A 14,679-nucleotide genomic window follows, 5' to 3' on the forward strand; every position below is an offset into this window, starting at 1 on the left:
GTAGATTTAATCGACTGGGCCCCCTCCCCACTAATATCGGGTCTTGTGCCTAGAGTAGAAAAGAATATTTTGAAAGGCGGTGAGCTGGCACAAACGTTAGCCCGCTCAGCGAAATGCTTAGCGGTATTTCGTCTGCGTTACGTTGTGAGTTCAAATTCCGCCGAAGTCGACTTTACATTTCATCCTTTCGGGGTCGATAAATTAAGTACCAGTTACTCACTGGGGTCGATGTAATCGACTTAATACCTATGTCTGTCCTTGTTTGTCCCCTCTGTGTTTAGCCCCTTGTGGGTAATAAAGAAATAGGTATTTCGTCAGTCTTTACGTTCTGAGTTCAAATTCCACCGAAGTCGACTTTGTTTTTCATCCTTTCGGGTTCGAAAATCAAGTACCAGTTGAGCACTGGGGTCGATGAAATCGACTATCCCATTCCCCCTAGTTTCCTACTGCCTATAATATAAAAGTATATGTTCGAGATTTTGATTGTAAGATTAATCTTGTTTATGCAAATGGTTATCGCCATATCTTTATGACTTCCTTCATTATGACAACAATATTCAGGGTCAATTCGTAGTGACAGTGGCTATAGGGGCAGGAGTGGCTGTGTGGTGAGAAGCTTGCTTCCCAACCACATGGTTCCGGGTTCAGTTCCGCTGCGTGGCACTTTGTTCAAAGACTTAAGAATGGATATGGAAGACGGAAACTGAAAGAAGCCCGTTATATGTATATATATATATATATATATATATATATATATATACACACACATTTTCTCGGTGGCCGGGTAACTGTTGAGATGGCGGCATGGGTTTCCACCTCGACATACGAAACTCGGAGTTTTATCATGGCTACCGAATAATTGTCACAATTACAGATGAATTTATAGATGAATTGCTCTATTTATATAATATCGAGGTCTCTTTAATTCTTTTGTTGTCTTACCATTTCTAACAATATATATATATATATATATATATATATTATATATATATACAAACATACATATATATATACATACATAAATATACATATACATATACATACATACATAAATATACATATACATATACATACATACATACATACATACATACATATATATATATATATATATTATATATATATATATATATATATATAGATATATATATAGAGAGAGAGAGAGATAGATAGATAGATAGATAAGAAAGTTGGTTTGTGAAAGCACGTGGCTGAATATATAGAAAATAGTAAAAAGTGAAATATATATATATATATATTATATATATATATGCATGTGTCTGTGTGTCACTTGACAGCCGATGCTGGTGTCTTTAATCCCCGTAACTTACCGGTTCAGCAAAAAGAGAGTTAGAAATACTAGGCTTACAAATAATAAGTTCTGGGGTCGACTTGTTCGACTAAAGGCGGTGTTCCAGCATGACCGTTGTCAAATGACTGAAACAACGAAAAGAATAAATGAGTAAGCCGGACAAAATGCTTAATGAGCATTTCGTCCGTCTTTATGTTCTGAGCTCAAAATCCGCCGCGGTCGATCTCGCATTTCAACCCTGCGGTGGTTCGTTAAATTGAGTAGCTGCTGGACACTGGAATCGATGCAATCGACCTAACAGCTTCCCCGAAAATGCTGGCCTTGTGCCAAAAATTTGAAACTAATATTCATGTCAATATGTTCGTAACTGCTGCTGTTATAGAAAATAGGGACAGTGTGAGGAGGAGCAGAATAAAGAGGAAGGAGGAGGAGGAAGAGGATGCTTCAGTTCGTGTTTGTTGTGTTGTTAATGTTACTGGTAACTATAAGGATGATTGTGGCACTGGTTCCATAATTTTGGCACCGGTGCCACAATTTTGGCACTAGTGTTTATGATGATGATGATGAGAACGATAATGTCGATGGTGGTTGTGATTTGGTTATTACTTGCTCTTTTGGGATTCAAATTCATGAGAATAAGAAGGCCTCGTTAAAATTACTTGAGACGCCAGGCTCTGGTTTTAGTATGGGCCACGGATTAAGTCTACCTCACAGTTAAATTATGGCAGGACTTGAAATCTGAACACAAAGAATCTGAACGAATGCCATCCATGATCTTACACATCCGCCACTCACTTACACTGGATTGCTATTATGTTTTATTGAAGCCGAAAATAAAATGAAATGTGATGTTGGCATCGATAGGATTTGAACTCAGAGAGAAGAACTTCTAGTTTGGAGTATTCTAACCCAAGTTCCGACTACGACGGTTCACCACCTATGAACTACGGTCGTCAGGAGTGACAGTTTATATTAATACACTACATTATATTAATACATTAATATAATATATTAATATATTAATATATATTGATATATTAATATATTAATATATATTAATATATTAATACACTACATAATTTTTTTAAAGTAATTTTACTGGTATTTCGCAACCGTTTGATTATTTGGATGATTATATTTCTAGTCTTGCATGGTAGTTGGTAGTTTGACAGTTCAGAGATAATGTACATTCCTGAGAGTAGGATCTTTACCCTTTGAACAGCAGATCGATAGATTAATTTTTTTGTAACTAAACACGTTCAAACTTCTGGCTCTGGTAGAATGTGTCATATAAAACATCTTTTACTCCTAGTGTTGTTGAGAAAAGTTTGTATTTTCAAAATTATTTCGTGTTAAAGTTCAATGACGTGTGTTCAGCTGAACAAAATTACTGCTGTTGTTTGTCAACAACAACTTCCGGCGGTGTATATTTCGTTTCTCACTGTTATATATGACCTCGTTCGTTCGTTCATTTGTGATGGTTTTAGCTTTAGGGTTTTAGGGTTAGGGTTTTAGAGTTAGGGTTAGGGTTAAGGTTGTGGTTTTAGGGTTACACTAAGAGTAAACGATGTTTCATATGACACATTCTGCCAGTGTCCGAAGTTTGAAAGTGTTTAGTTACAAAAAATTAATTCCTCGATCTGCCGTTCAAAGGGTAAAGATCCTGAAAGTATTACAAATGTGGGTGTAATTTTTCGTATATTAACTGGCATATGGCGTACAAGCTGCGAGTGTGGCAAAACGGCGGTGCACCAGCATGGTCGCAGCTCTGAGCTGAAACTAGAGAGAAAAAAAAAACTTCTGTTGACGCAGGGCAGCCTGCGAGTCACCTTGGTCAAGAGCTCAACCAATGCCAGTTGCTTCTACTTTTACTTGGAATCCATTTTTGCCTGCAATGAAGAACATACCTGAAGGGGTAAATATCATTACACCGCACCCCTGTAAAAATATATTTTGTCTACGTATGCAAAGGTTATGCTATATGTAAGAGTTTTGCAAAATAAGACTAATTCAACTGATTCCTCTTAAGTATGAGAAATGAGAGCGAAGTTGATGGAAATTGGCGGCTTGGCTTCACAAATAAAGATTCATAAAACGATCTGGTTCCGTTGCTTTCAGACTCGTAGGTGTTTAATTAATTCGGCGTAAGATGTGTAGGCGAGGCATTGGGCCTTGATCAGTTGTGAGTGGTTTGAGTTTCGAAAATGAGTGCACCAGTAATTGTGTTTCACAAAATGAAGTTGCTTTTAATGTTCAAAATTTGCCCGACACCATGGCACAACAAGAATGATTATACGGAAGTGAATTTCGTTTCTTTTCTTATTAATAAAGAGTACCGTAAATCCTCGAGTATAGACAGCCCTTCTGTATAATATGCAGGGGATTTTCAGGGGGTTGTACCTCTGAAAAAAGCTAAACCTTGTGTATAATACACACCTCTTCTCTAACTTGAGTCAAGAAAGTCTATATAACGTCCTTGATTTGTAAAAATGTATATGGCAACGTCCATTATTATTATTGCATATATAATATAATGCAAACGTGTAGCTATTTTGTGCATTTTGTTTGCAGAAAATAAAGAAATAATAGTAATAACAGTAATAACGTTTAGTAAATGTTGCTTATTGCAAGTTATGGATGATTCTTTTATGACTTCATTGCTTTCAGGTTTAGCGTAAGGTATTTCCGCGCCCGACATCACAAAATGCGTCTGAATAAACTTTGCCGGACAGCAAAATAGAGACTCGGACATTGCTTAGAAAATATTTTTCATTTTTAACCTCGTATATAGTACGCACTAGGGATTTTGATCTTTAAATTTTGGGGAAAAAATACGGATTATATTCGAGGATTTACGGTAAGCGCAAAGCAAAACTTTTGCCTAATATTTTATGATGAGACACCGTTGGTATTTATCTGCTTAAGATGCTTTGATATAAAACGACTAAAAATTGATGTCAGCTAAAGCTATACGATGTTTTTGTTATTGAGGCTGTATGGTTAAAATACAAGAAGTTGTAAATAAATCCGTAAAACCTGTACATGAAAGGTACCTCAATATAATTCCATTTTATGACAAAGTGGAATTTAGCGATTTTTGTTTATCTAGAGAATCTAGAAAATATCTTGGGGCGTGGTATATAAAGATAAGTTTTACAAATTCACTAGAAGGATAGATATACCCTGGTTTATAATATTGATTAGTAATTTAGTTATTGAAAGAATGAATATAAGCTACAGATCATCAAAAGACGATTGTGATTAGTCGTTACGAAAAAATGAGAAAAAATATATGACGGAAAAAATTAATTAAATCAAACCATAAAATATAATTTTCTTTAGAAACCAAATATCAGCGTTTAATAGTAAAAGCGCCAAGTGCCGTGAAAGTAGAGGAAAGCTAAATTTTGTGCTGCGTTTGAAATATTTCCCTTTATTTTATACCTCTTGAGAAAAAGCTTGAACATCACACGTTCAATATATTCTCTCTCGTATAAATCTCAGTCCTTTTGCTTATGTAAAATAGCATTTACATGAAAGGAGATATAATGAATTGATGTAAAAATATAACACGTTTCAGATTACATAAACAGCCGACACTATTCAACAGAGTGTAGAATATTGCAACGAATAAATTGGTGTAAAACATTTGTAGTAAATAAAAAAGGATAAAAAAAACAACAGTCTATTTAACACGGTTAAAATATTTTGCTTGGCTGTTAATAACTTCCTGAGTGAAAGAGTCAATCTGAAAGTGTTCTACTCTAAAACTTAGAGACTATTGAACGAATACTTAACTTAGAGTCAAAGCTAATCAAAACATTCCATTCACTAATACCAACACTATGACAGTAATATAGAAAGAATAGATTTATTGGTTAGCATGGCGAGGTTTTAGTGTCGATTGAGGACGTATTACTTACAGGGAAATATTTCACTCAATTCAGTGAATCAATATGGCGACAAATGAATTAGACTTTGAAAAGGAGAAGCAAAAAACAAATCGATTTTACAGTGACTAAATATATATACAAAGATACGCACCTTACATACATACTAACCTAAACACCTATGCACGTTTCACTGAAGTACACACACGTATGTGTGTGACTATGTATAAATATATGTTTATATATGCTTATATATATGTATATACGTATACATACATATACATAAGCACACACACACACACATATATATATATTTATATGTATATATGTATATGTAGATATATATATATATATATTATGTATACATACGCATGTATATATGTATATATATATTGTATACAAATATATATATATATATACAAATATACACACATATAAAAAAAAATATATATGTAATATATATATATATATAAATGTATATATTTACATGTCTTTGTGACGGTATATGTAAATAGCAGTATGTGTATCACACATACACTTTGTGCGTTCGAGTGCGTTTGTGTGTGAGTGCGTGCGTGCGTGCGTGCGTGTGTGCGTGTTTGTGTCTGTGTATGTGTAACACAGTTTCTTTGCCTGCGAACATATTTTGGATCAATGCCAGACTTCAGATACTACTTTTCCAATACCACTGTTTGTTATCTTTAGAATATTTTTTTTCTCTTTCTGTTTCTTTTTATTTCTGTTTTAATGTTTTAATCTAATTCAGAGGTTTTTTTTTTTTTTTGAACTGAAAATGTACGAATTGCCATTAGACAGATGAAGAAATAAGGAAACAAAACAGATTAGCATCAAAAATAGACTATAATAACTTGATAATTCGAAGACAGTTCGAATTCATATTTTCGGTACAGCATCGACAAACTGTAAATTGCAGATTCGGGAGAAGACCAGATGATAATTATCACAGCAATTACCTACATTCTTGTAAGTTTTGAGATTACATTTAGTTGGGGTCAGCCGTACTATTCCTATTTCTGTAGGGTGTACAAATTGTGTAGAGTAATCGATGAAGATGTCTGTGTGCTAAAACATTATATTTTTTTTTTCACCAATGTAGGAAAAAAATATAAATATTTGTCAGCCATCGTGTAGCAATATTGAAATATAACTATATAAAAACTTAAACACAGAAGGAAATTTTAATCAAATTATATCTAAAAATATTGTTGACAGATAAGATTTCAAAACCTAAATCACTCGGAAGGAATCACGGAGAGGAAAAACGAAGAAATAAATTACACTGCTTTAAAATCATTCACTTGTCTCTTATCATAAAAGAAAATATGAAATTTACGAATTTCATAAATTTCCAAAGTTATGAAAGACTACATCATAATAAGATTACGACTTTCCGCACTGTTTATTTTATCGTTAGACACTGCATTTCAATATTTATATGCATTTTAGGATCAGATCGGTTCAAACACCGACCGTCACTCTGTGTATAATTCCAAAACAAATACGTATATTTTTAAACAGTAAATTGGAATGATTACGAAAATGGAAAATACAATTTAAATTCTTTTATATTTGTAAACAATTTAATAGTGCATATCATTTCTAACCACAATATATCTCAGACTTATAATCATTAACAATAGAATATATTACAGAACATAAGATACTGTGTGACTAAAAAGGATAACGTCAAGGAAAGATAAAAATCAAGAACTAACGATATTTGCATAAATGTAGGCGAAGGCATGGCTCTGCTTAAGAAGTGCGCTTTAAAGGTATGTGGTTTGGGGGTTTATTCCCAACAGGTAAGACGGCGAACTGGCAGAAACGTTAGCACGCCGGGCGAAATGCGTAGCCGTATTTCGTCAGCCGCAACGTTCTAAGTTCAAATTCCGCCGAGGTCGACTTTGCCTTTCGTCCTTTCGTGGTCGATAAATTAAGAACCAGTTACGCACTGGGGTCGATATAAGTCTGTATTTAGCCCCTTGTGGGTAGTAAAGAAATAGAAATAGGTATTTCGTTGCCACTACGTTCTGAGTTCAAATTCCGCCGAGGTGGACATTGCCTTTCATCTTTTCGGGGTCGATAAAGTACCAGTTACGCACTGGCGTCGATGTAATCGACTTAATCCGTTTGTCTGTCCTTGTTTATCCCCTCTGTGTTTAGCTACTTGAAATACATTCCCAACAGGGGGCACCTTGGGCAAGTGTCTTCTATTATAGACCTAGAACAATCAAAGTTTTGTGAGTGAAATTGGTAGATGTGACCGGTCTGAAAGCCCATCGTCCGGTCACGCGCGCGCGTGTGTCTATATGAGTATCTCTTTTGTTCTTTTACACTATTACTGGTTTCAGCCATTTGACTCTGGCCATGCTGGAGCACCGCCTTTAGTAGAGAAAATCGTCCCCAGGACTTATTCTTTGGAAGCCTAGTACTTATTCTATCGTTCTCTTTTGCCGAACCGCTAAGTTACGGGCACATAAACACACCAGCATCGGTTGTCAAGCGATGTTGGGGGAACAAACACAGACACACAAACACATACACACACATACATAAATATATACATATATACGACGGGCTTCTTTCAGTTTCCGTCTACCGAGTCCACTCAGAAGGCTTTGGTTGACCCGAGGCTATAGTAGAAGACAGTTGCCCAAGGTGCCAAGCAGTGAGTACATGTGTGTTTGTTTGCGTGTGTGTGTGTGCGCATGTGTGCGCACGCCTTTTTATTTGTCCACCGCTTGACAACCGGTCTTATTTTCTTTATGTCCCTGTATCTTAGCGGTTCAAAAATAAATAAATAAATAAATAAAAAGACTGAGCGACTACATACCATGCTTTAACAGAGAAGTAAAACGACCGATTTGATCGAGCAAACATTTCAGAGTTGAGCCTACAGCATGACCAGGGTTCAATTACTGAAACAAACAAAAATTCTCTTAAATGAACAAAATGGTTAAAACAATAATAAAATGTTTATACAAAGCCAGGAGTGGCTATGTGGTAAGAAGCTTTGGGCAAGTGTCTTCTACTATAGCTTCAAGCCGACCAAAGCCTTGTCAGTTGATTGGTAGACGGAAAAGGAAAGAAGCTCGTCGTATGCGCGCGCGCGTGTGTGTGTGTATGTATATATATATATAAAGTTAATCCAAACATGAAAACACAAAGAGAAAACACAACAACGCGAGGACGTGGAACAAATATAGTATTATTGGACGCTCAGGAAGGAAGGAAAGAAGGAGGGTTTAACGTTTCGAGCGGAGCTCTTCGTCGGAAACATAGGAGAAGGAAAGATCCAGAGAAGGGGAGACAGAGGAAAAAAATCGCCAACGGTACACACGCGGTCACATTTAATATATATATATTTAAATATATAAGTTCATCAAAATTTAGATTCAAATGAATATGGTACTTAGATTAGATGCGCCAGAATTTTGTATGGTGTTATCTATATAAATCCATGGGGTGATTATAATCAAAATAAGCAACAAGAATATCTTCGGTAAGAATATCTCACAAGAATATCAACAAGAATATCTTCGGTACCAAATTACCGAAGATATTCTTGTTGCTTATTTTGATTATATTTATATACATATATATATGTATGTATGTGTGTGTGTGTGTGTGTGTGTGTGTGTGTGTGAGTGTGTGTGTGTCTGTGTTTGTCCCCACTCCCAGCGCTGAGAACCGATGTTGGTGTGTTTACGTCCCCGTAACTTAGTGGCTCAGTAAAAGAAACCGACACAATAAGCACTAGGCTTACAAAAATAAGTCGTGGGGTCGATTTGTTTGACTAAAGGCGATTGCCCTAGCATGGCTGCAGTGAAATGACTGAAACGATTAAGGGACTAAACAAATACAATACTTTGTTAGCGTTTAAAGCCCCTTGTAAATCAAAAAGAAGATGAGTAACTCCCTACTATTTAAAAACGAATTACGATGTATGAATAGGATTTTTAAAAAATGATAAAACCGCATAAAAGAACGAAAGAGCTTTATATCCAGGTCCAATGACAAGCATGTAAAGTATTAAACATTCTTTTCTACTCTAGGCACAAGGCTCCAAATTTTGAGGGAGGGGGCCAGTCGATTATATTGATCCCGGTACGCAACTGGTACTTAATTTATCGACCCCGAAAGGACGAAAGGAAAAGTCGACCTCAGTAGAATTTGAACTCAGAACGTAAACTATATGTGGATATATTATTTTCTACTCTAGGCACAAGGCCCGAAATTTTTTTTTTTTTGGAGGGGAGTGCCAGTCGATTAGATCGACCCCAGTACGCAACTGGTACTTAATATATCGACCCCGAAAGGATGAAAGGTAAAATCGACTTCGGCGGAGCTTGAACTCAGAACGTAAACCACATGTGGATATATTCTTTTCTACTCTAGGCACAAGGCTCGAAATTTTCGTCCCCATAACTTAGCGCTCCGGCAAAAGGGACGAATAGAATAAGTACTAGGCATACAAAGAATAAGTCCTGGGGTCGTTTTGCTCGACTAAAGGCGGTGCTCCAGCGTGGCGGCAGTCAAATGACTGAAACAAGTAAAAGAGAGATATACTCATATATACACACATAGAGGCATCTAACTAAGTGTGTATATGTGTGTTTTTAAACAAAAATTTTTTATCAATTCTAGAATGATATATACAATAAAGTTGAGGCTGCTGTGATTTGAACTGAAAATGTATCAAATAATATTTTATACGTCGACTTACCAATCCTGCCGTCTACCACTGTTTCGTTCCTAATAATAACAACAGTAATGTGTTAAAATTGGATTTTCGGGATAGAAACATGGTGTGAGTTAGCTGGAATGTTCACATGGGATCATTAGAATCAGATTTATTTTTTATTATTTCACATTCCAAAATTTTGTTTTGCGTTTTTTTCATATCAGTAACACCGTGAAAAAAAAAATTAATTGGTCTATTTATATAAATACTGTTTGATTGAATTTTCTTTTTACCCTTAATAATATCATTTATATCTTTATTTACTTCATATCCTTTTTTTCATGATTTGATATTATTTTTACCAAATAACAAATAATATCATGAAATAGATTATGAGATCTTAGAAAAAAACATTCATAAGCTCTGGAGTAAAAAAACAAATAGTTTAACGTACCTTTATAATTTTTTATATGTTTTCTTATATTTAAAATGAATTTTTTTCTATTAGATCAATGTGTGAACTTTGTTTTCTCAATTAATTATTTCTATATTGCAATAACATTCACCTGATCTTTGTTTCGTCATACTGAAAAGAGAGTCCTGGTATGAATGCGTTAAGTAATCAGAACAAATACGTGCGGCAACAAAAAGAAAAATTGTAACACACAAAAGCAGAAAAAAATCATATCAAAAATAAAGTGCGCGAAGCATCATCCATCAAATATACATATACATACGGACATAGGGAAGTATTAAAAAGAGAAATCAATAATAATGATGATGTTAAGAAAAACAACAATAACGACAACAACGGCAATAACAATAATAATAATAATAATAATAATAACAATAGAAATAATAATAACGACTTTCACAATGATGATGACTATAGTGTTGAGATATATATATATGTATATATATATAAACACACGCATGTATATAAGTATATATATCTATTATATATATATATCTACATATCTATATATATAGGTATATATATAGGTATGTAAGTATATATAGATGTGTGTGTATATATGTATACATACATACGCATATATATATATGTATATATATATACATATATAAATATATATATATGTATATATAACATATATATACATATACTTGTATATATATATGAATATATATTATAGCATCCATCCATATATATAATATATATATATATTTCACACACGCACGTCCCCATACATACATTCATGCACACAGATGGTGCAATAACTCTTATTAGATTTGTAGAAGTCGAATGATGTCAAAATGTAGGAAAGTAAGGAAAAGCAAAAAAAAAAAAAGAAAAATGGGAAAGAAAAAAAATAACATCAAAACGCATATAAAAACACTAACTGACGCGCCTCCCGTCCGTACCTTTACGCACAAAAACCTATAATATGTATATATATATAATATATATATATATAGATATATATATAGATTATAATATATATATAATATAAATGTATATTATATAAATGTATATATAAATGTATAAAAACCCCTATACATACATACATACAAACATATATATATATATATATATATATATATATATATATATAGTTGCATACGTATATACATGCACATGTATGTGGGAGCGTAGTATATTTTTGTAGGTGTGGGTGTGTGAATCAGTGTAAACATCAAATAATACTAGAGGAAAATATAATATATATTCTAACGACCTAACAATAGCTAAGCCAATAACTAGTTATTTTTTCTGTTCCTCCTCCTCCTCCGCATCATCATCATTCTCACCATTATTATTATTATATTATTATTATTATTATTATTGTACTTTTCTTTGTTTACATGTATTTCTATTTATATGCATATATATCTATCTATATGTATATATATTTATTTGTATCAATATATATTTGTAGTTGTACATGTACATGTATATTTTTATATTTTTTATGTATATTATACATATATACGCACAAAGTTTGTTATATATTTAAGGGTGTGTTGTGTATGTGTGCACGCATGTGTATTAATGTTTCTCTGTTCTTTTTTTAATTTAGGTACATTCTGTTTTTTGTTTTTTCTTAGTTTTTTTTCATTTATTTTCCAACGAATTGTTTTTTGTTTATCATGCAGAATAATACTGAAATTTTCTCTGCGCCAACTCTTATTTGTAAGCGTTCGTTTGCTTTAAAACATAGTCTAATTAAGGTATATTAGAACAATAAAAGTAATAATTAATAATAATAATAATAATAATAATAATAATAATAATAATAATAATATGACAGTTTGGCTTGCGAGATTAAGCAGTTGTGGTCGATGAAAAATGTGGTAATAGTATTAATAATGATCGGGGCCCTGGGAACAGTGAGTAAAAGTAATGAGAAGTAGATGGAAAAAATATGGGCTGTAATAAGTGTGGAGCACTTGCAGGAAACAGCACTGCTTGGAACAGCTCGAATACTCTGGATGGTGCTCAAAAACTAAGGGGTGTTACTTTAGTTCACTGGTAGTGAAAAGCTGACACTGTAGTACATCTCCAGCGTTAGAAGCTGGTCAAAGGAAATAAATAATGATAATGATGATGATGATAATAATAATAATAATAATAATAATAATAATAATAATAATAATAATAATAATAATAATAATAGTTACAATATAGCAAGTATTGTCCATTGGATACTTTGCAATAATTATGGAGTTGACAGAGCCGAAAAAGTGGTACGAACATGGGCACGAAAGCAACATCGAAAATGATAATGCAAAGACCCTATGGGATTTTATGTTTCAATTCGACCCTGAGATAGAAAATAGGAAGCCAGGCATAGTGTTATCTGAGAAAGAAGCAAAACTATGCTGGATCATAAATATAGCATGCTCAGCTGACAACAAGGTATGCGATAAGAAAGAAAGAAAAGTCGATAGATATGACAGGTTAGCTTAGTAAGTTAAGCAGTTGTGGTCGATGAAAAAGGTGGTAATGGTACTCATAATTGTCGAGGCCCTAGGAACAGTGAATAAAAATAGTGAGAAGTAGATGGAATAAATAGGGGCTGCAATAAGGGTAGGGCACTTGCAGAAAACAGCACTGCTTGGAACCACTTGAATACTCCGCATGGTGCTCGAAAAATAAGGAGTGTTATCTTAGTTCACTAGTAGTGAACAACTGGCACCGTAGTACATCTCCAGCGATAGAAGGTGTGCAAAGACAATAAATAATAATAGTACTAATACTAATAATAATAATAATAATAATAATAATAATAATAATAATAATAAAATTAATAATAATAATGATAATAATAATAATAATAATAATAATAATAATAATAAAATTATAATAACAACAACAACAACAATGATAATAATAATAATAATAATAATAATAATAATAATAATAATAATATAATGATAATGATAATAATAATAATAATAACAACAACAACAATAATAATAATAAATTGATAAGTATGATAATTGAGATCGCCAAAATGAGGCAGCAACGACAGTCTAACATAAGGGTTCTCCCTATTGTCATCGGATCATTGGGTTCAATAACACCCAACCTATGAGGGGCTGTGCCCGATGTTATAGTAAATATTCCAAAATGAAGAGGGGGAGACAAAGACTGAAGGATATTCCTCAGAAGTTTGCAGAGCTGAAGCTGTTAGGGGCAGTAGAAAGATGAAACTGTTGCAGATCCCTGCTATTCGTCATCCTGTTAATACACTCGAATAAGACTCCGTGTTTAGTTGAATACAACATGGAGGATAGAACTTAACAAGAGCGTTATGGTCGATAAAGAGCGTTGTGGTCGATAAAGAAACATATAAGAGACTAGTAGACATGTGCGGAAATAAAATTGACCCCCCCCCTAGAGTATTGGTGGAGTTTGATGAACTGCCACCAGTAGTTGAACTCAAAGACCTGGAGCCTTATATGAGGCATTTAAAAAGGGAAAAAAAAATAAAAAGACGAGTAAGTAAAATTAATTTGATAAAAGAAAAACTAAAAAGAAAGGAAAAGTGCTTCGAAGGAAAAAGAGGTAAAAAAAATGATAATTAAGAAAAGAAAAAAACAACAGACAATAATAGCACGATTGTAATATAGTGTGTACAGACGTTCGAATTGTACTGCATGAGGAGTGGGGCCCATGCAGCCATTTCACTTTCCATTTTTATGTAATATTCATCCTCATTCGTTTTATGTTTATTGTTCCCACTGTGGTGTTGTGTCTGTCCTTGATATGTCCACTCTTTGTTCAGGCTACATGCCTATAATAGGGATTTTAAGAGCGTTATGGTAACTAGAAAAAGACAGATGATTGCTGATTTAGAATAAGAATGTTAGATACGTGGAATGGACTTGCTGTGAATAGAATCAATAAAGAAAAATTGCCAAGGTAGGCAAACTCCGTTAAAGGTTGTTTGTTCCTTCTCAAGCCCTGCTTGGCTCATAAAGGCCGGCTTCCCGGTTTCCTTGGCATATAGGTTCCCCACTTGGACGGGACGCCGGTCCGTCGCAGGTGAGCTGCAAGATGCAGGAAGAAAGAGTGAGAGAAAGTTGTGGCGAAAGAGTCAGCAGAAATTTCGCCATTACCTTCTGCCGGAGTCGCGTGGAGCGTAGGTGTTTCGCTTATAAACACACACATCGTCCGGTCTGAGATTCGAACCCGCGATCTCTCGACCACAAGTCAGCTGCTCTAACCACTAAGCCATGCGCCTCCCCCCCATTAAACGTAGTGGGTACTTATCAGAACGATATATATTTAAGAAATTAGCGAAGTC

The 14,679-nt window shown here is 34.0% G+C and overlaps 1 long non-coding RNA gene across 1 annotated transcript in view; it reads left to right on the forward strand.

Annotated features, from left to right (window-relative positions):
* The first annotated feature begins 597 nt into the window (after nucleotides 1–597).
* Nucleotides 598–14,679, forward strand: part of LOC118761568 — a 24,861-nt gene continuing 10,779 nt past the window's right edge. Inside the window, exons 1-2 of the long non-coding RNA XR_004997478.1 lie at nucleotides 598–635; nucleotides 4,578–4,579. This is a non-coding gene — a long non-coding RNA (uncharacterized LOC118761568). The remainder of the gene's footprint in view (nucleotides 636–4,577; nucleotides 4,580–14,679) is intronic.

Source organism: Octopus sinensis, unplaced genomic scaffold (assembly GCF_006345805.1).
Source record: "Octopus sinensis unplaced genomic scaffold, ASM634580v1 Contig15341, whole genome shotgun sequence".
Classification (NCBI taxonomy): domain Eukaryota; kingdom Metazoa; phylum Mollusca; class Cephalopoda; order Octopoda; family Octopodidae; genus Octopus; species Octopus sinensis.